The sequence below is a fragment of the Myotis myotis genome, unplaced genomic scaffold (genome assembly GCF_014108235.1).
Source record: "Myotis myotis isolate mMyoMyo1 unplaced genomic scaffold, mMyoMyo1.p scaffold_m19_p_3, whole genome shotgun sequence".
Lineage (NCBI taxonomy): Eukaryota > Metazoa > Chordata > Mammalia > Chiroptera > Vespertilionidae > Myotis > Myotis myotis.
In genome coordinates, this window is record NW_023416335.1 from 17,517,453 (window position 1) to 17,539,627 (window position 22,175).

Consider the following 22,175-nt stretch of genomic DNA (forward strand, 5'->3'; position numbering starts at 1 on the left):
GACTGAGTAAGATATACTTTGGTTAAGAAAACAGAGAAAACAGGTGCATATAAATTCCCAACTTAGAATTCTATTTCTGCCCTTATATCAATGTCTGACACATAGATGATATTCAGCAAAGGGTTGTTGAATCAATTATTATTGAACAAATGGTCATTAAATAAAAAAAATTTCTACCATAAAGCAAAATATTAAATACTATGTCCAAGTTACTGTGAAACAGAAAGTGGAAAGTCCACACACCCTAGTAAGAGAATTTTGGGTAGTATTTTTGATGCTGGACTAAATTTTCACTTTTAAATTATTTCTTCCTTCTTTTTCCAGAGGTAACTGAAGTTCATTGCTTATTTTATTTAGAGTATTCTCAAGCAGGCCTCCTCCAAACTCCAACCCTTTTCTCAAATAATCACTACAAACTCTTATGCATACTTCAGAGCCATTTTTGAGGAATTAGCACACAGCTCAAGATTCTAAGACTATGCTATTTTGTGCTACAAATCAAATTTATTTAGTTAGGCCAGGAAACTTCAATAGCTACTTGTTTCCTCAGAAGAAAAATCTATAGTTTTCCCCTTGTTTACTCTTGGGAAGTGATGAAGCAGTGTAGAATTAGAAAATCTTGAAAAGTTTGTGATGTTGGCTCAAATACTGCCATAACTACTAAGTACCCAAGATTTCTTTGTTTTTTTCGCCATTCTATCATATCACCCGAAGAAGGAAGAGAACTTTGAACGCTCTTCCGGAGAATAATTAATGAGTGATTTGCTATGCTTGGAATGTGTAATGGAGTGGATTCCAGAGAATGCGCCTATCCTTGTCAGTGGGCAGGAGAAAATGTGCAAATATTTCTCAAGAAAATATCTCTGATTGGATATCCTGCTAATGATCATGAGTGTGATTTGGGGGTTTAAAGTCTGCTCTGAAATTCAACCCTAAACAGAAATTCTATTTTAATAAACAGGCAAAGATACAGACTAAGAAAAAAACTACCTTATCCAGCATGTATTCTTAAAAACTCCACATATCTTCCTTTGCAGGAGTAGTCTTTGGCAATAATTCTCATTCTGTCTCTGATATTCATTAGATTATATGACCTTGAATAAATCAATAGCCTATAAAATAACTCAAAAAGTTGTTTTCAAGATTACATAAATCAAAGATGTCAGACATTTAACATCATTTCTGAAATAGGAAAGCTATTCATTAAATGCTAGTTTTCTTTCTCTTCTCCATATGTAACATTTTAAACATATTTTGTACACCACTTGAAATTTTATATAAACTTTGGGAAATACAAATGTAACATTGTATGAAAATCAGGGCCAAAGCTCTTTTGAGGGTTTTGAGGCTAGTTAGGTATTCTTCACACTGAAGCATGTTGCTCTGCTTCACCTGCTCGAAATGATGACCAGAGGTTAAAACAACTGTGCAGAGCACTTTAAGAATCTTGAGCAGTCATGGGCATCAAAAGAAAATTATTATCTGTATTACTTTCCTTCTAATAGTGTACTTAAGAATGAAAGTACATCTGGATGGGTTCCAATAGAAAAAAAAATCCCCCTATGAAATAAAGGATTTTGCCAACTCTTCTGAGATTTCTGTACATGTATTCAATGTGATTTTGTGCCAAATTGTTGGCATGAAAAACTAAGATGAATGATGGAAAAAAGAAAAATTATTCTTCAAATTTCTCCCCCCCACCCCCCTCCAGCTAAAGCTCTATTTCTGTCTAAAGGGCTATATTTAAAAGGCTATGTTGAGACCAACATAGATGATTCTTTGTTTTGGTCAGTGTTTAATACATAAAGGCCTTCAAAGAAACTATCTCCTAAAGTTGTGAAGTTTCCCACTTCCTTCAAACTGGTCCACCACCCATGTTCTGATGCAATTTAAAAGAAATGAATTTTCCTAGATGTGATGATTAGGAATGACACTCAGTTGCCTCCACAATATTGACTTCTAACAACTTCCTTTAATGCTTACAGAACCTGCCTCCCATCAGGAAGAGTGAAAATATATTTGCATCCCAGACTCTTTTGGGGATAATATATGGGCATGTGACCCAATTCCAGCCAATGATTTTAAAGAGAAAGAATTCTGGTGGTAGAAATTCCAAAGAAAAATGTTCCCTCCAGTTAAAGAGACATGTACAATCCAAAACTGCTCTCTGGGTGTATTCATATGAAGACATGATACATGGAGAGCCCCAGTCATTTTACAACCACAGGGACAAACCTGAAAGTGAAAGCTGTCAAACTGAGGATGTCCCTGAGGAAAGATAATGAAAACACCTGGGTCCTTGAGGACTTCATCTTTACTCCAGCCCTCTGGTTAAGTACACCCATAAACTTATCATTTGAGCTATTTTAATTGAGGTGTACTTTACTCACAGCCAAAAGCATTCCATTTGATATATAATAGTTCTTATCAGAGGCTGAAAAAGTACTCCAATCAAGGCTAATCATACTTAAAAAGAGAGAAACAAATGTTCCATGTGGTATGACTGGAAAACTCTTGAAATACATACCCTCTACCTCTTCACATTCTTTGTATAAAATTCTCAGCAACAGGGGCCTGATGATAGATATTCGTCCCACAAACAAACTTTGACTTCCTTTTATGTACAGGATTGTCAGATAAATATTTGGAGCATAGTCATACTAAAAATGTATTCATCATTTATCTGAAATCGAAATGTAACTGTGTGCCCTGTTTTTATTTGCTAAATCTGGCGGCCTTACTATGCATTATGTCCTGTGGTAGGCTCTGGGGATAAAATAGCATTTCCTAATTCAAGGGACTCATCTCCTCAAAGCATCTAACTGATTCTAATGCGCAGACCGGGTGGAAACCCACTGCCTTAGAAACTCTCTGGTTAAGCTCCATGTTCTACAGACCAGGAAGCAGCCTAAAGAGGTCCTGGGATTTGCCCAAAGGCACACAGCTGCTCTAAAGCAAAGGTGGAATGGCATCCCACATTTCAGAATTCTTTCTAGAATATCTCTTTGCAGTTACCTCTTCATTCCTGTTCCTGAAGGCTCTTTGTTCTGAGATAGAATAAGAACTAATTTTGTTTGACTTAGTGAGATAAAGAGGCTTGTAATATAAATGACCTAATTTCCTTTGATGAGGAAGATTATCACATTTGAGTCACTTTCTTACATAGGAGAGTATTTTGAATAAGAAGAGAAAGGCATAATTGTGGAGCCAGGAAATCTTTTTCAAATCTACAAAAATATTTTTTGAAAAGAAAATTTCCAAATATTATTTTGTATAAGATATATATATATATATATATATCAGATATGCACATATATGCCAGGTATACATGTATATAGCTTATTACATATAGCTTGTATAGGTGATATGTGGCTCAAAGCTACACCATGACTTACTGTAATTTGCATGTATTGAAAAGGAAGACTTCCCTTTATTTCTTCTCAGCTATCTCTTACTAACATTTTGATTGGCCAAGTTCCAAGCCTCTGTAAATAACAAACGTTGCTTGAAATTTATAAGCAGTGACCATGGTGACTCGCCAGTGGAGAAGTCATTGCTCCTTCTGAATGAGGGCAGCCTTGAATTTGAAGCTCTCTGCATGGCCTGCTATCTATCACATTTCCAACACACAGTTCATACGGACAGAGGCTCAGATTTCTGCCTAGAAACCTTTTTACCTAACCTAATCCTCTCATTTTGCAATGTTAGTCCAAATCATGTGATCCTGTCACTAGAGAAGATAGACTGAATTAAGTCAATTCTCTGTAGACCTTAACCTAGCATAGGTTGCATTTAAGTCCTTTGTTCACGTTTCCTATAAGCCAAATCCAATTATCCTAAATGAAAACAATAAGGCAAAATTCATTTTAATAAAAAAAAATCCCAATACATATTCCCATTATAGTCTGAATTTAAAACAACAACAACAAACAAAACAAACAAAAATCACAGGAAATCCCAGGATAAGTAGCATAAATTCAGATGATCTTTCGAATTTCTTATAATGAAATGTTACTAAAAATTTCAGTTCTTTAGATCTAGGCATCCTCAATCAGTTACGATGTACTGAGTCTTGGCATTCTTTCTCATGAAATGTCCAATATGGGAGAGAAGCACATATTCTTTCTCAAATAACCACTCTCTATTTCAAGCTCTTCTTGTCACAGGCAGGGAAAGTCTGTGAAACCCCAAAAGAAACTCCTATTTGAAAAACAAGATTCAGCACTGCAGCTTCAACCTTTCTAATTAAGGTGATTCTCTGCACTGGCTCCCAGCTACCTACATGTTGGCTATTTCCAGAATTCAAATCTATTCTCAAAAAACCAGATTTATTCCTTCTGAGAAGAGTCAATATTTATTTGATTGAATACATTCTGTTATGAGTATTGACCTTTCTAAATTAATCACATTACCTTATAGTTTCACCTGTGCAGATGAAAATATTATCCCATGTTAAGTATTTCTGTAATTGAAATGTTAAAAGTACACCCTAAGAGTTCTACAGGATGGTGGATTCGTCTCACCTGCCTGGACATGTTGTTGAATTGAGGGCACAGTTACGCAAATAACATTCCAAACATTTCTCCCACTGAATTAAATGGGGGCAGTTCAATCTTCTCTCTCTCCTGTTGGTTAGCAGATTCTGACACAGGGACCTAGAGAGTTCTCCAGTTCTAGAATGAAGCTATTGTTATTCACATGACTTGTGTGAGTTCATGAATCCTCTCTCCTACCTCCCTGCATTATTATGGCCCCTTAGTCAGCACAATTCAACACTTGGAAACTAGGCAACCTGACTAAGAATGTTCTACTTCAACTTTTATTGCTTTGAGAAGAGTGCCATGTCTTAAATGTTGACCATTTACTGATTAATTAAAAAGATAGAATTCCCCCAAACTGTGAAATAAAATTTAAAGCTAACTTTCTTTTTTATACTCTGGATAATGGGATTACTGCACACTACATCTTTGGGGTATTTCTTCTTTTTTTCCCCCCAAGATTCCCTGGCCATTGGAAATTGGTCTCTTCCTTATCAGGCACATCCATCTAAAAAATGATAAAAATAACTGCTGATGAAAGGGTTACTAACCCATAGTTATAAAGAGGTTCCTTTGATACCTATTAGAAAATAGCTTCAAGCATGTGATAATAAAAACATACAAAACATGACTGAGGGCCAGACATGAGCTGTGTTTATAGCTGATGGCATAACTATATTTATTGGCGACAATATTTCCACCTATGATTCCAAATTACACCCATATACCACACTATTTTACTCTGAACAGTTGAGCTACCAATTTGGGAGTGTTCTTTCTTTTTCAAGAGTTTAAAGAGAAGTAAAAGTGTTTCATACATTTACTATAAGAGTGAGTAAAGGTGTACTGGAGGAGGTAGGGATGTGTGGAGGGAATAAATGTGATTAAAGGGAAAAGAGTAAAATAAGACAGAAAAAAACAGTATTTGTTTAGGATGTCCCCATCAAAAACGTCCTGGCTCTAAATTCGGTTACTTTTTCTCACAAGAAATAATAAGAATTAACCTAAGAATTAGTAATCACGATAATATTTGCTTTTATTACTATCTAAATTCCATCCATCTAAATGTTCTGTTCCAAAAAGCAACCCCAAAGAGATGACAGAATAAGTAGCCCTCTCTGAGTTAAACCTAAAGTTGTTTCCGCATTGTCATCCTACCCAGCTTCCTTTCCAAGCCATGTTCAATCCTGTCATTGATATACTTATCTGAGCTCTTTTGGAATCCACTTATCTCACAAAGAGGTAAAGCATTCAATTGAGAACAAAAATATGTGTAGTCTTTTTGATAAAATTTCTCACTGACTTTTTGTTGTTCTGAGAGTATATCCTGTCCATGCTATAGCTTAATTTTTTTTTTCTCACAGGAGCAATTGCTCTCAAGTGAGCTAGATAGTTTTATGTTATTGTTACCTTTATTTATATTCAAACAAAAGGGATAAACAAATTTCTCAAAGAAAGTACTACTATCAGTAATTTCCATTTACTAATATCTTTCTTTAATTAGTATCTAGCTGGTGAATAAATACCTAGTACAAATAATTCTGATAGGCTCATAATGCCATCTAGTGGACAATTTTCAAAATATTGTCCCATGGGCCATTTTCTTTCTACCCATCAAAATACACTTATTATTCTTGAAGAAGTAGCCCGAGCTACTAACCAAGGATTATTGTTAATATCACTGAATTCTCAGACAAAGCCATGAGAGCATTTCTAATATTGGGGAAGTCTTAGGAAAAACTAACTTACCATCTTGTGTGATTTGATCTCCGCATCTCTTCAATGGATGCAGCCAATGCCAGTGGGGGAAAAAAAAGAATTACCAAAAGTAGTAATGCAATGTAGTCCATTTATCCTTATTAACAGTATACTAGGTAACTCATGCTATCTGGAGTAGACAAGACTATCCTTTCAGTTCTCTTGAATACCATAAGTAATAAGTGATATGTATATAACTTTACTATAGAAGAATTTTACAATTTCATCTAACCCTAACATCTACTGTGTGAATCGGGTAGAATACACCCATATTACACTTGAGGAAATTAAAATTAATAAAAAATAAGTGACATGATCAGAGTCAGAATATCTAGAAAAAAAGCACAAACTCAACCATAGGTTTTTTAAATCTTAAAAATTATTTTAATAAGCTAGCAATATATTAAGAAGGATACTTCATGAGAAAGAACACCTTTTCTCAGAAACACAGGATTAAATATATGCTTATCTATTAACGTGACACACTAATTTAGCAGATATCAAAAGAAAAATATATGATCTCAATAGATTCTTTAAAAGTATTTTATAAAGCTCAACTCTGCTGCAGTACCAACCGGTCCTTGCAGCCAAGTGGCATGGGGGTGAATCCCTCCCAGTGGCACCAACAGCAGTAAAAGCTCCACTACAACAATACAGTTCACACAGCCCTCATAGGGGTCCAGCTGGAGCACCCAGCTCGGTTGACTGGGGAGGCTATGCCACTGGGCCCTACAAGACACCTACTATACAAGGCCATTCTACCAAGTCTGGGATACGTAGCAGCTCCACCTAACACACAGAAACAAACATAGGAATCAGCCAAAATGTGGAGACAAAGAAACAGGTACCAAATGAAAGAACAGGAGAAATCTCCAGAAAAATAGCTAAATGAAATGGAGGCAATCAAACTATGAAATACGGAGTTCAAAACAATGGTTATATGGAGGCTCAAGGAACTTAGTGAGAACTTCAACAGCATGATAAAGAACGTAGAAACCATAAAAAGAACCAGCCAGAAATGAAGGATACACTAACCAAAATGAAAAATAATTGCAGGGACAGTAGGGTAAATGAAGCCGAGAATCAAATCAGTGATTTGAAATATATAAGGAAGCAAAAAACACCCAATCAGAACAGCAAAAAGCAAAAAGAATCTAAAAAATGAAGATAGTATAAGGGCAACTTCAAGTGTAGCAATATTTGCACCATGGGGGAGGTGGAAGGAAAAGAGAGAGAGCAAGAAATTGAAACCTCATTGGAAAAATAATGACAGAAAACTTTCCTAACCTGGTGAAGAAAATAGACATACAAGTCCAAGAAGCACAGAGAGTACCAAATAAGATGAACCCAAAGAGGACCACATCAAGACACAGCATAATTAAAATGCAAAAGGTTAAGACAGAGAGAATCCTAAAAGCAGCAAGAGAAAAGCAGTTAGTTACTTACAAAGGTGCTCCCACAATACTGTCAGCTAATTTCTCAACAGATACTTTGCAGGCCAGAGTGAGTGGCAAGAAATAGTTGAAGTGTTGGAAAACAAGAAACTACAACCAAGATTACTCTACCCAGCAAAGCTATCATTTAGAATTGAAGGTCAGATGAACAGCTTCCCAGACAAGAATAAGCTAAAGGAGTTCATAGCCACCAAATCAGCATTCAGGAAATGTTAAAGGGAGGAGGAGGAGGAGGAGGAGGAGGAGGAGGAGGAGGAGGAGGAGGAGGAGGAGGAGGAGGAGAAGAAGAAGAAAAATATGAATAATAAAATGGCAATAAATATATACTTATCAACAACTGAATCTAAAAAATGAAATAAATGACCAAGCAGAACAGTAACAGACTCAGATACAGAGAACACTGTAATGGTTGCCAGATGGGAGAGTGGTTGGGAGGATGGGTGAAAAAGGTGAGGGATTAAGAGGTACAAATTGGTTGTTACAGAATAGTGATGGGGATGTAAAGTACAGCATAAAAAACATAGTCAATAATATTCTAATAACTATGCATGGTGTAAAATTTATTAGGATGATGATTTAGATATATAATGTCTAATCACTGGAGTGTATGCCTGAAACTAATATAATATTATATGTCAACTGTAATTGAAAAATTAAAAACGATTTTAAAAACCTCAGCTCCCATTCTTGATAATAATAGAAGTCTTAGTAGGTAGTAAAAGGATGCTCTATAGCTTGATAAAGATTATATACAACAATCCTATTATAATCTTCACATATAATGGTGAAAGATTATAATTCTTTTTAATTACATTTAGCAATAAGGCTAATATTTCTACTATTATCACTATTAATTGATCAATGTACTTGAAGCCTGAGGCAGAGCAATATGATAATGTAAAGAACTAATAGACTTGATTGATTTTTTTACCCAGAAATTCCAAAAAATTAACAAGTAAAATCACAGCTTACAAAATGGATATGAAACAGTGCCAAAATATAAAATAAACATATAGAAATCAATAACATTCCTATAAAATCAAGTGATTAGTGTTTATAATATTAACTTATGGAAGTTCTTTTATATATAGGATATTCCCCCAAAAAAATACATGCACACTTTAACAGCTGATAGCTCAATTTTGAAAATGAAATATATTTTAATAAACATTGCCTTTATAATTATTCAAAGTGTGTGTATACATTTTTGGGACACCCTATATTTCAAAGATTAACTTATCAGATTCATAGTTTTCTAATATTTTCTCCCATTCCATAAATTGTTTTCTTTGCACTGCAGAAGCTTTTTAGTTTGATGTAGTCCCACTTTTGTTGTTTTTGTTGCCTGTGCTTTTGATATCATATCTATGCTATCCGTGTAATTATTTCCAAAACAATATCACGAATCTTTTGCCTTGTTTTACTCTAGTAGTTTTAGTTTCAGGTTTTATGTTTAAATCTTTATAGTTGACTTTAATGTAGGGAGTAAGAGTTCAATTTCACTCTTCTGCATGTGACTATTCAGTTACCCAATACCATTTGCTGAAGATGCTATCTTTTCCCCATTGTGTTCTTGTTGAAGACCAACTGATTGTATATACATGGATTGATTTCTGGGTTCTCTATTCTGTTCCATTGACCTACCAATCTACGTGTGTGTTTATTCCAGTGACATACTGTTTTGATTACTGTAGCTTTATGATATATTTTAAAATCAGGAAGTATGATGTCCCAGCTTTGTCTGTTTCAAGACTTATTTGTCTATCTCCTGGTCTTTTGTGTTCCAAATAAATTTTAGAATTAAAAAATGCCATTGGAATTTTGATTGAAATTGTACTGAATCTGTAGATCACTTTGGGAAGTCTGTATACCTTAACAGTGCTAAGGCTCCCATGCATGAACATGAGGTGTCTTTCCATTTGTTTGTGTCTTGCTTAATTTATTAAATATTTCATAGTTTTCAGCACACGATTATTTCACTGTCTTGTTTGTTCTTTCATATTTTCTTCTTTTTTGGTGCTATAGTAAATGATACTGTTTTCCTAATTTTCTTTTAAGACAGTTCATTGTCAGTATAAAAATACATTAAAAATGAATTGCCTGTGTATAATGTATGTATTTACTGTGTATCCTTACCTTTACTGAATTCATTTATTCTTATAGTTTTTAATGAAGTTTTTAATGAAGTTTTCTCTACATAAAATTATGGGAATATTGTTTTTCCTTTATAGTTTGGATGCCTTTTTTTTTTCTTGATTAGTTGCTTTAGCTAGGACTTCCAATAACTATATTTAATAGAAGTGATATGAGTGGAAATCCTTGCCTTCTTCCTGATCTTAAAAGAAAAGCTTTCTATTTTATACTGTGGAGTGTAAGATTTGCTGTGGGACTTTTATATATGGTCTTTATTATATTGAGGTAATTTCTTTCTATTCCTAGTTTATTGAACATTTTTATAATGATAGAATGTTGAATTTTGTCAAACACTTTCCTACATCTTTTGAGAAATCATCTAATTTTAATCCTTTATTCTGTTAATGTGGTATATCATGTTAACTGGCATTCATAGGTTGATCCATTCTTGCATTCCAGGTGTGAATCCACTTGGTCCTGGTGTATGATCCTTTAATGTGTTGATAGATTTGATTTGTTCATATTTTGTTGAGAATTTTGCATCTATATCCATCAGAGATATTGACCTGTAGTTTTCTTCTCTTGTGGTATCGTTGTCTGGCTTTGGAATCAGGGTAATGCTGGCCTTATAACTCGAGTTTGGAACTGCTTTGAGCTTACATTTAAGGAAATGATTAATAGGAAAGAATATACAACCGCCATTTCGTTCATTGTTTTCTGTTAGTCTTGTATTTCATTTGTCTGTATTTTCCTCTCTCACTGTCTTCCTTTGTATTTTATTAATTTTTGATATTTATATACTTTGATTCTTTTTCTTTTGTTTAAATTTATATAAGTACTAGAGGCCTGGTGCACAAAAATTTGTGCACTCGGGGTGGGGGGGGAGGATGGGGTGCCTCAGCCCGGCCTGTGCCCTCTCGCAGTCTGGGACCCCTCAGGAGATAACGCCCTGCTGGCTTACGCCTGCTCCCGGCTGGCAGAGGGCAGGCCCAATCCCTAGATGCAGCCCCTGGTTGGGCTCAGAGCAGGGCCAATTGGGGAGTTGGGGCACCGCCCCCTGTCATGCACAGAGCAGGGCAGATTGGGAGGTTGCGATGCCACCCTCAGTCACACTCAGGGTAGGGCCGATTGGGGGGTTGGGGCACCGTCCCCTGTCACACTCAAGGCAGGGTCGATAGGGAGGTTGTGGCGCCACCCCCTGTCACGCACAGAGCAGGGCCCATCAGGGGAGCTGGGGAGCTCCCCCCTGTCGCACAGAGCAGGGCCCATCAGGGGGTTGGGGAGCTCCCCCCTGTCACGCACAGAGCAGGGCCCATCAGGGGGTTGAGGAGCTCCCCCCGTCACTCACAGAGTAGGGCTGATAGGGGAGTTGGGGCACCGCCCCCTGTCACACACAGAGCAGGGCGGATCAGGAGGTTGGGGTGCCGCCCTCTATCACCCGCAGAGCAGTGCCGATCAGGGGGTTGGGGCGCTGCCACTCTCACACTCAGGGCAGGGCCGATGGGGAGGTTATGGCTCTACCCCGTCACACACAGAGCAGGGCTGATCAGGGGGTTTGGGCGCTGCCCCCTGTCACGCTGATCCCAGTGCTGGGAGGCCTTGCAGCTCCACTGATCCTGGTGCTGGGAGGCATATTACCCTTTTACTATATAGCATAGAGGCCTGGTGCACAGGTGGGGGCCGGCTGGTTTGCCCTGAAGGGTGTCCTGGATCAGGGTGGGGGTCCCCACTGGGGTTCCTGGCCAGCCTGGGTGAGGGGATGATGGCTGTTTGCAGCTGGTCACATACCCTTCAGGGTGGGGGTCCCCACTGGGATGCCTGGCCAGTCTGGGTGAGGGGTTGAGGGCTGTTTTCTGGCAGGCGGGTGACTGAAGCTCTCAACCGCTCCTTTTTTTCTTTTTTTCTTTTTTTATTCTGGGCCAGGTTTAGCTCTGGCTCCAGCTCTGAGGCCTCTGCTGCTGAAATCAGGTATCTGGTTTGTTTGGGTTCTATAATCAAAACAATGTATAACTCCAGCTCTGAGATCCCAGCTCACTGAAAGCAGGTTTCTGGGGTTTTGTTTAGCTTCTATATTTGTTACAATGTTTCAAACTGCCAGCTCAGAGGCCGGCAAGGCAGGTGGGGAACGTTGGAGTCCTCCGTCACTGAAGCAAGCAAGCCTCATGTTAGTTTCAAGCTGCCTGGCTGCTGGCCGCCATCTTGGCTGGCAGTTAATGTGCATATCGCCCTGATTAGCCAATGGGAAGGGTAGCGGTCGTACGCCAATTACCATGTTTCTCTTTTATTAGATAGGATTGTGTTTATATGTATTAGTGAGCACCGGCACTAATTCATTGGATCAAAGGAGAAGAGAGAAGAGAAATCATCTGTGCTTCTCTTATATGAAATTAGCATGGACTGAAAGGTGAGCCATTGAGAAAATGTACCATCCTCTATGTATACATTTAATCATGTAATTAAAATATATTTTATAATGATCTATGTCTTTATTTCTCCTTCTTCCCCTCCCATTGTTCTGCAGTATAGCTACATGGATACACATAATTTTCTACTAAAACTAATTCACAACTTTAAATACAAAAATTAAGGCAAAATATAAAACTAAAATGCTAAAGGTTACATATTTTATCTAAAATTCAAGACTCCAATTAATTATTGTGTTTGCCACCAGCCACATCAAATTATATACAAGATTGGTGGTAGAGGGAGGATGGCTAATGCATTGTCATTTCTCTGTTGTTAGAGATACTTCCATGGAAAATTTTAAAAGGAAGTGAAGTAATAAAACATTATTTTACTACAAATGTTCCATTCTGTATTTAAGGACTATTCCCATGTAGATGCCCAGAGAACAGGGAGTCTCTCTTAGGGTTTGCTTTCTTTGAAGTTCCTTTTAGTGTTTTTGCTCCATTTTACTTTCTGCAGTTGAACGCTTTGGCGATTTCTGGAGGAATTCAGTTGCAGTCATTTTTGTAAAAATAAAAGTGTCTTGTAGAAGATCTGCTCTTCCTTTGCCTATTTTAACAGTTCCTAGCATCTTTTCTGTATTAGGACAAGAAAGCAGCAATTCAAAATCAACTGACTTGTTCAAGGTCAAAGACCCAAATCAGTACCACAGTTGTGACTAAAGCAAGATTCTGGATATTCACAGACAAAAAGTTTGTGATCATGTTATCATAGGACTTGGGTGGCGGCAACCGACTTTCAAGTGGGTGAGTGAGGGACTCGGATTTGGACAACTATTTTAACATGTCAGTGCCTTGATTTCCTCATGTATAAAGAGGAAGCCACATGGACTAAATCATTGGTTTTCAAATTGTGGTGGTATCTCAGTGACCTCCGCTGGGAAAGAGGGAACAAGGCGTTCTAGGCTCCTTACTCCCAATTCAACCACAGTGGTTCCATTTTTAACTGTGGTATATATTGAGTTCATGAGAAAACTTTTATTAAATAAAGAATTGCATATACTTACACATGCAAAGTGAGTGTGTGTATTATGTGTGATATGATGTAGGAATATATATATATATATATATATATACACACACACACAATATATATATATGCTGAACCATTTACCAGACTTCTTCTGTTTCCTTTAAATCCTTTTCAGACATTACAACTGTAAGTAGAACACCCAATTGAAAAGAATTTAATTCCCTTTTGAGTTCATCTCTACTGACATAAAGGAACAAGGTCTATAGGGGTCTTCTTCAAGAGCTAAACAATCCAAGGAAAATTCCCCAGGGTTTTTCATTTATTTCATAGGTTTTTTATTTTTATTCTTTTTGCAAATGTTTATCTGGATTAAAATAAATCAACTGTTTATCTACTGGATTACATTTAAATTTAATCTTTGAGAACAACAACTGTCCCTATATATTAAACAAAAAGTTAATCTTCTTAACAAAAGCTTATTCTTCCTCCTATATTTAATTTAGTCCATGACAAATTAAAATAGTCATTTCTTCCTCTACATGAACTGGATTCATCTAATACATAGATTACTTGTAGATTTGTCTTTTGAATCTTCTTCTCTTTCACTGAGAGAACATAATTTTCTAATATCCAGACAATTCACATTAATATAAACAACATGGATGAGTCCCTATTCCATTCATCTCTTAATTATTCTGTTTTAACTATTTAAATCATCCCATTAAGTATAATACATCTGTAAATCATGCATACTATTTTAAAGAAAGGAGTCATCAAAATACTCCTTGCAATGAGTATTTTCGGGTGCTCATATTACTGAAAACATCATCACTCTCACAAAACACACCATAGGAAAATGACTAGGACATTATGATGTAATTTCATCAATAATTAAAACTAAAGCACTCTTGCTGAGATACAAAGTTAATTTGGAGATGCCTAGAATCATAGATCTCAAATCTAGAAATAAATTCAGAGTCCACTGAACCAACCCCATTATTGCAGCTGATTTTATAGTTGAGGACACTGAGGATCAAAGAGGCAACTTTCAAGGTTATCCAGAAATTTACTGGTAGATCTGGGGCAAGTATCCAGGAATATGATTTTGTTCAAAAGTTCTCATGAAAATGAGTTAAAATGACTAGGGCTTTGTGTTACTTAATAACTGTGGGAGAAAGAACAGGTTGCTTAATCTCTGTGAGTTTTACTTTCCAGTCGGGATAAAGGACATAATTATCACCACCTCCCAGCAATGTTGTTGTGAGGATCATTTGAAGTAATTGTGTGAAAGCACCCTACAAATATAGCAGTCTTACTAGTGGAATACTAATGCGTAGTTTGGAACCTAAAATGGAACCGTTAATGAGCTCTGCAAGAAACCAGGATGTTATGGTGCCCTTATCAGGAGCACTTTACTTCTTACCGAGATTAAAAATGACTGATACAGATATCCCCTTAGTTCCTTGGATTGCCTTAAAAACAGGAAATTGGTTTTTGCAAATCAATACTTGCTCCAGCTCTAACTATAACTTTAACAGCTGTTTCATCTGTCTTAAATAGAACTAGCCATACCACTGAAATCTGAGCATATTCCCTGTGACTGACAGATTTTTTCTTAAGGCTATAACTGAGCTTGTTGGATAAAGGTTAATTGCTAACTGTGGAGTGCTAATGATGCCATATTGATGAAATTACGGGATCACTGATCGGGAACGGGCTCCTAAAGCCCTGGAAGCTGCAGGGAAGCTCTAAATAATAGTTATTGATTTGTTTCTCTGAAGGCCGCTAAGTAGCACAAACTACTCAAAAGAATAAAAATTATCCACAGAGTTACCATTCTTTTATAATTCATCTCTTTGCTTCCAATTTTCTACCTGCCAATAGCCAATTATAATTTTAATAATTATGCCTCTCACAATAAGTAGTTTATAGCTTGGGGAAAGAATTGCTACAAATTTTTTGATTCCCTTTTATTGAATTTCCTCTCCTCTATTGAATGTGTGTCACAAAGCATAATAATCAGGCAGCAGTTCCTAAACCTCATGTCTTTAAGACACATGAGGCACCAAAAGAGTGGTAGATGGAAAGTATTAAAAAACAGCTCATTTTAGAAGAGGTTCCATGACCCTTAATTCCCAAATCAGGCTTCACTCTCATCCACATTTGAACTTAGGATTTATCTCCATGGCTTGTTCCATCTCCAGTAGATTGAACCCCACTCAGCTCTCAGCTGATGCTTTCCCCCAATCTCCTTTTTATTATTGTGAGCATGTAGTGACTGAGCACCTCGAAACAGGCTCTGTTGAATTTTATATGCATATCATATCCACCTTAAGAGGTTGGTAGGATTATCTCCATTTGATAGTTGAGAAAACTGGAAATCATGGAGTTAACAAACTCCCTTAAGTTCTCTGAGTTGGTAAGGGCCAGGCTGAAATTGGACTTCTGCATCCATGCAGGCCACCCAGGACCGCAGTATGGAAAATATTCCTCCTTTTTACTTGCTTAGCTCCTTCCCCAGGGATTTCAAATGTTTCCAATACATTCGTTTTCCTATGAAATGTATTTAGTCCAACAGAGAGATCCCTACCAAGTTCTCGGGTTTCAGTACATAGTTTAATCTACCCAATCATTTAAGTGTTTGGTATGAATTTAGATCATATATTACCCAAGATTGCTCACTTACACCTGGAAATACACTCAGGGATAATGGAGGAAGGAGCAATGATATAATGCATCAAAGAGAAAAGAATATTTAGTTATAAGTTAAGGGAATCAAGGCAGTCTTCATAGAGGAGGTGAAGTTTAAGCCTTGGGGATAATACATATATCACCACAGGAGTACAAATCTATTCTGTAAGTCTAACTCCCACACTCCAGAAGTGGAAGATATTAGTAATTATCATTCTGCTAATAATAGGTTTTTTAATCCACAAAATTGTGTAAATATTCCAAATAAACAATTTGAGGGTTTTTTTAAGTCTGCAATGGATTAATTAAATGTTCACTATAAAAAGAAGCCAAGTCTCATCAATTTATTTTAGATGTGAGACTTCCATGGTTTAGGGAATCAGAGATGTGCTCTGTGCCAATGATTGCATCCGAAAGAAAGAAAATAGAAGTCCTCAAGTGTAAGGCATTTCAGAACATAAACTTTGCCACAATGAAATTGAAAAGTAGATAATTAAGTCTATACACAGAACTGTCATCGACACACTCTGTGATGAATTCTTTACTGAATGTTTATGAGTTCTCTCCCCAGCTGTTCTCAGCTCATCATAGCACTAGTGAGAAAAAAATAATTGCTGCAATTATGAAAACAAGAATTCCCAAGTTACATATGATCTTACTTTAATCTAGTTGCATGCCCTCCTCATATGTGACAAAGGACACAAAGACGCAGTGAAGTGACGGTATAAGATGCCACAGCCACTTAGGGATGAAGTCAGGCTGCAACTAATCTTTTGGGTCCTAACTCACTGTCTTTCCAACACCGCCTTGTTTTCTCCATCACCTTGTGTCCTCTCGTTCAGGAGAGGCACCTGAAGCCATGTCATTGCTAGCCTCCCCCACTGGGTCCTCTGAGCAAAGTGAGTAGGAGATCATAGAGGAACAGAACTGTTTGCTTCTGGGGTCAACTTTATCCACTGTAACAGTGCTACTTTAGCATCAATTCTTCACCCCAAAACATACATCTCTCAAAGTGACCTATGCCTGAAGAGACCCAGAGACCTTTCTAGTAAGTTTCCACAGAAACAGTTTCTGAAAACAAAAAATATGACTCAGTTTTGGCTGTGGGTGTTTGGTCCTCAAGGGGCTGTTTCTAAGTGCCCTTTATCGGGGTCTTGGATGCGTGTTATTATCGCCCTCATGTTGCTCCTACTTGTCACATCTCAGATTCTTCAGAATAAAATTACAAGGGGTGCAATCAGAGATCTGAAATTCCTTTTCTCTGCTCAGCAATGCAGAAACCCATACAAACATTCCATTCGTTTTATCTTATTTTGCTGAACATATAGGTTGAAACTCCTTCTTTGAATTTTATATAGTCCCACAGTTAAAGAAATCTCAGTAGCTAAGACTTACTGGTTCCAAAGGCTAGGTATTGGCCCAGTTGAGCATTTCCAGGCACTTGGATTACTACTGTGCTTCCTTTTTGCTAAAGCAAGATGCCTTAGAGCAGCAGTTCTCAACCTGTGGGTCGCGACCCCTTTGGTGGTCGAACGACCCTTTCACAGGGGTCACCTAAGACCATCCTGCATATCAGATATTTACATTACGATTCATAACAGTAGCAACATTACAGTTATGAAGTAGCAACAAAAATAATTTTATGGTAGGGTCACAACAGGAGGAACTGTATTTAAAGGGCCAGAAGGTTGAGAACCACTGCTCTAGAACTTCACTACCCCATGTTTGGTCCACAGACCAGGGACTGCATCCCCTGGGAGTTTGTTAGAAATGCAGAATCTCTACCCGTGCCCCAAACCTACTGAATTAGAATCTGCATTGTAACAAGATCCCTATGTGATTCTCTGCACAATAAAAATTGAGAAGCACTGCTCTATGAGATTTTTGCCTGAAACTTTAGGTGATGCAAGACAAATGCATTTCTCTTGTTTGAATCACTTGGATAATTGCCACCATTTTCCCTTGCCTTTTACAAGATAGTTAGAGCTTTAGGCAAAAGCTATCTTTGATAAGAGGATTTTAAGAGATGCCTGGTTCCCCAGGGCTGCCTGAGGAACTTCTGTTTTAAGGCAAATTCTCAGAACAGGACTGACAAAGCCTCCAGTCTTTGCAGACAGCTGCTCAAGAAAGTGAGTTTGCCCATGGAAAGGCCAAGCAATCCCTACTTGCCTGAAGGTTGAATAGGTAAAGTTCCACTCTGTGTTTATTTTCCTATTTAATTCACTGAAAATCTTGAGTTAATTCTGAACAGTAATCCCAATTAAACGAGTCATAAATAGGTCAGAACTAGTCCCCAGCGTTGGCAACACTGCTTGCCCAAACTTGACTCTGTTAAAACTGCAGTTTCACTTTACTCTCCAGTGAAATCAGTCATTAACCAAGTTGGCTAACTTCGTTTTCTTTTAGATACACCTATTTTCCATGGAATGATGAAAAAGACTGGAATTCAGGTCAGAAATCCTTTATACATATGTTATTGATTTCAGAGAGGAAGGGAGAGGGAGAAAGAGATAGAAACACCAATGATGAGAGAAACTCATTGATTGACTACCTCCTACAACCTGGGCATGTGCCCTGCCTGACCTAGAATCAAGCCATGATTTCCTGGTTCATAAGTCAATGCTCAACTACAGAGTCATGCCAGTCAGGCAGAAATCCTTTCTTATTAATTGGTTTTATTGTGAGGCCTTGAGCAAATCACTTAACCACTGTAAATCCTTTGTTTCTTTATTTATAAAATGGGGGCAATAGTGCCTAACACAAACTGTACGGTGTTAGAGTTTTATTTATTCTTTTCTTTATTTAGGATAAAGAGAAAATCTTTTTGAAAGTACATTTAAAAGCTGTAATGTGTTTTGCAAATATGATTTTTGTGCCAAATCAATGAGCTTCAAGTCATACCTCAGAGATTTCAAGTCTATTTCAAATAATCCTGGACCCTCTGCTTTTCTTCTTCTTGGGATCTATTCATATCAAGTGTAGATCTAACACTCATACCTGTGAAGACCTTCCTGACACCACCCTTGCACTCTCAATTTGCCATCTTTTATCTTTCATCTTCCAACCAGGCTTCTGTAACACAACACCACTTGTGCCCATACAGTCACTGACAGTACAATTTGCAAATGAGATCCTTTGGGACACTAAATCAGATATTTCCCAGAAGTCTAGACACATTCCAGTGAGCCTACTCCACTCATTATTTATGCATGGGTCTACCTTTTAATCAGCAAAGGTTTCTAGAATAAGAGCTTGCTTTCCCACCCCTTTACATGGTATAGATTACAAGTCAGAGAAATTCCTGACACTGTCATAGGGCTTTATATTTTGTACCGGACTGTAACAGCCAAGATCTATTTTGACTTTTTTTTTAATCCAATTTACAGGGAAAGGATACTTGCATCCCTTATATAAACCTAGAAACAACTTATCCCAAAGTCACCAGCTATTAAATGGCAGATATGGGTCTAATCTTCAAGCTCTGACCATGATCCCTGGATATCTGATAGCATAAATGAGAGCCAGGGTGAGCTGTGGAGCAGAAGGTCAAGTGTAAATAGGAACGAACCCTCACTCATCAGTGTCAACTGTTTCCAAATGTACACACACACACACCACACACATACACACATCCTCTCTCTCACTGTCCCTCTCCCTCCCTGTCTCCCCCTGCCCCCCCCCCCTCTCTCTCTCAGCTCCTAGAAGTTATTTTTATATTTTTGTGCCTATCACATTTTGTAACCTTTTTATATATTTTGACTCTGCTGGTTTCCAAACTTCTGGAGGGAGAAAAATAAAGCTGCTTTAATTTGTAGCTCCTGAATCTAACATGCTATTTGGCACTTAGGCCTGCACCCTCTCACAGTCTGGGAGTCCTCAGGGGATGTCCTACTGATGGCTTAGGCCCGCTCCCCTAAGCCACAGTCTGGCCTCCCTCTGTGGGAGGTGACCAGGCTGGCCAATCAGGGGACAGCACTGCCCCCATGACCTCACCGCTGCTGCTGGACCTCCCTCTGCAGGAGGCAACCAGACAGATGATCAGGGAACGGCGCCGCCCTCATCACCCCGCCACTGCCCCTGCCCAGCCTCCCTCTGCGGGAGGCGAGGACAGGGTATCAGGTGACAGAACCGCCCCCATCACCCTGCTGTTGCTGCCCGGCCTCCCCTGCGGGAGGCGACCAGATGGGCCAAGCAGGGGACGGTGCTGCCCCCCCATCACCCCTCCACTGCCACTGGTTGCCGCCCCCCCCCATCGCCATTCCCTCCCTCTACCCACTGGCATGCGCCTTGGCTGGCCTGGCACTGCCTACTCGATGACCCCGCCCCCCGCCGACTGGTCATTCTGCCATTCGGTCAATTTGCACATTATGCTTTTATTATATACGATTACATTATGGAGACTAAGAACACAAATGAACCTAGACTACCTGGATTTGACCCTTGGCTCCACTAGTTATGTGTCCAAGAGTAAGTTACCTTTCCTCTCTGTGCCTCAGTTTCTTTATGTATAAAACTAGAGGCCTGGTGCATGAAACTCATGCACGGGAGGGGGTGTCCCTTAGCCTGGCCTGCACCCTCTCCAATCTTGGATCCCTTGGGGGATGTCCGACTGCCGGTTTAGGCCCAATCCCACAGTTGGACATCCCTCTCACAATCCGGGACTGCTGGCTCCTAACCGTTTCCCTGCCTGCCTGATTGCCCCTAACCACTCCTCTGCTGGCCCGATCGCTCCCAACTGTCCTCCCCTGCCGGCCATCTTGTGGTGACCATCTTGTGGTGGCCATCTTGTGACAACGTCGCATGACGCCACCTAGGCTTTTATTATGTAGGATGAGGAGAAATTATATTACCTATTTCTTGGAATTGGAAGATTAAAATATTTTATATTTATAGAGCAATTAAGCACATTAATAGTATTTATTAGTATCATTAGAGCCACCATTTCCCATTTCATTTTGGTACTAGGGCCAACAACTTCCAGACTGTTCCATTACAGGGGTTTTTTAATCCTCACCTGAGAATATGTTTTTATTGATATTTAGAGAGAGAGGAAGGGAGAAACACCGATCCGTATGTGCCTTCTGTATGCGCCCTGACTGGAAATCAAACCTGCAATCTTTTGGTGTACAAGGTGACTCTCCAATCAACTGAGCCACTTGGCCAGAATCAAACTTGTCCATTTTTAATGTTAATAATTATGTCAAATGCCCTAACCAGTTTGGCTCAGCGGATAGAGCATTGGCCTGTGGACTGAAAGGTCCTGGGTTTGATTCCGGTCAAGGGCACATGCCCAGGATGTAGGCTTGATCCCCAGTAGGGGGTGTGCACAAGGCAGCCAATCAATGATTCTCTCTCAGCATTGATGTTTCTATCTCTCCCTCTCCCTTCCTCTCTGAAATCAATAAAAATATATTTAAAAATAATAATTATTATTATGTCAGATAACACTAAATTTTATCTCTGTTCTTATCCCAATGTCATCAAATGATGCCAAATCATCAAATAACTTCACTTACCTTGCTGTATGAGTGTTTATTTTACACTTATTATTTGCCTGGCACTATTCTGAGCTCTAGAAAAAAATCTGAACTTTGTGCATATATTTGTTCAGCATAGACAACAGTGCACTGTTGCACAGTATAAAACTGCACTGTCAAATAGAGTGTATGAAGATATAAATTTATGCTTAAATTCATTAAAATAAAATAAAAAATTTGGTTCTTCAGTTGCACTGGCCACATTGCAAATACTCAGTCACTACATGTGGCTAGTGGCTACAATATGTAACAGATACAGAAAAACTCCTACAGGGCAGAAAGTTCTGTTGTCTAGAGCTGCACTACAAATACCAAGGTAGAAGCTGACATTCTACTAGGGAAGATAGATAATAAACAAATACATACATAGTAATTATACATTAATAATTTTCTATGAAGAAACACATTATATTCAGTTACTAAAACATATTCTTGGAAAAGTTAATTTTGATATATAATTCCTAAGTGAATTACTACATAATTATATCAAAATTATGTCTGGCTTATCAATTACAAAAACAAAATATCTTTATTGTAGAAAATCTTAAAAATACAGAAAATTATAAAAAGCAACCCAATATATATATATAGTAAAAGATTCATACACATGTGTATCCTGACTTTAT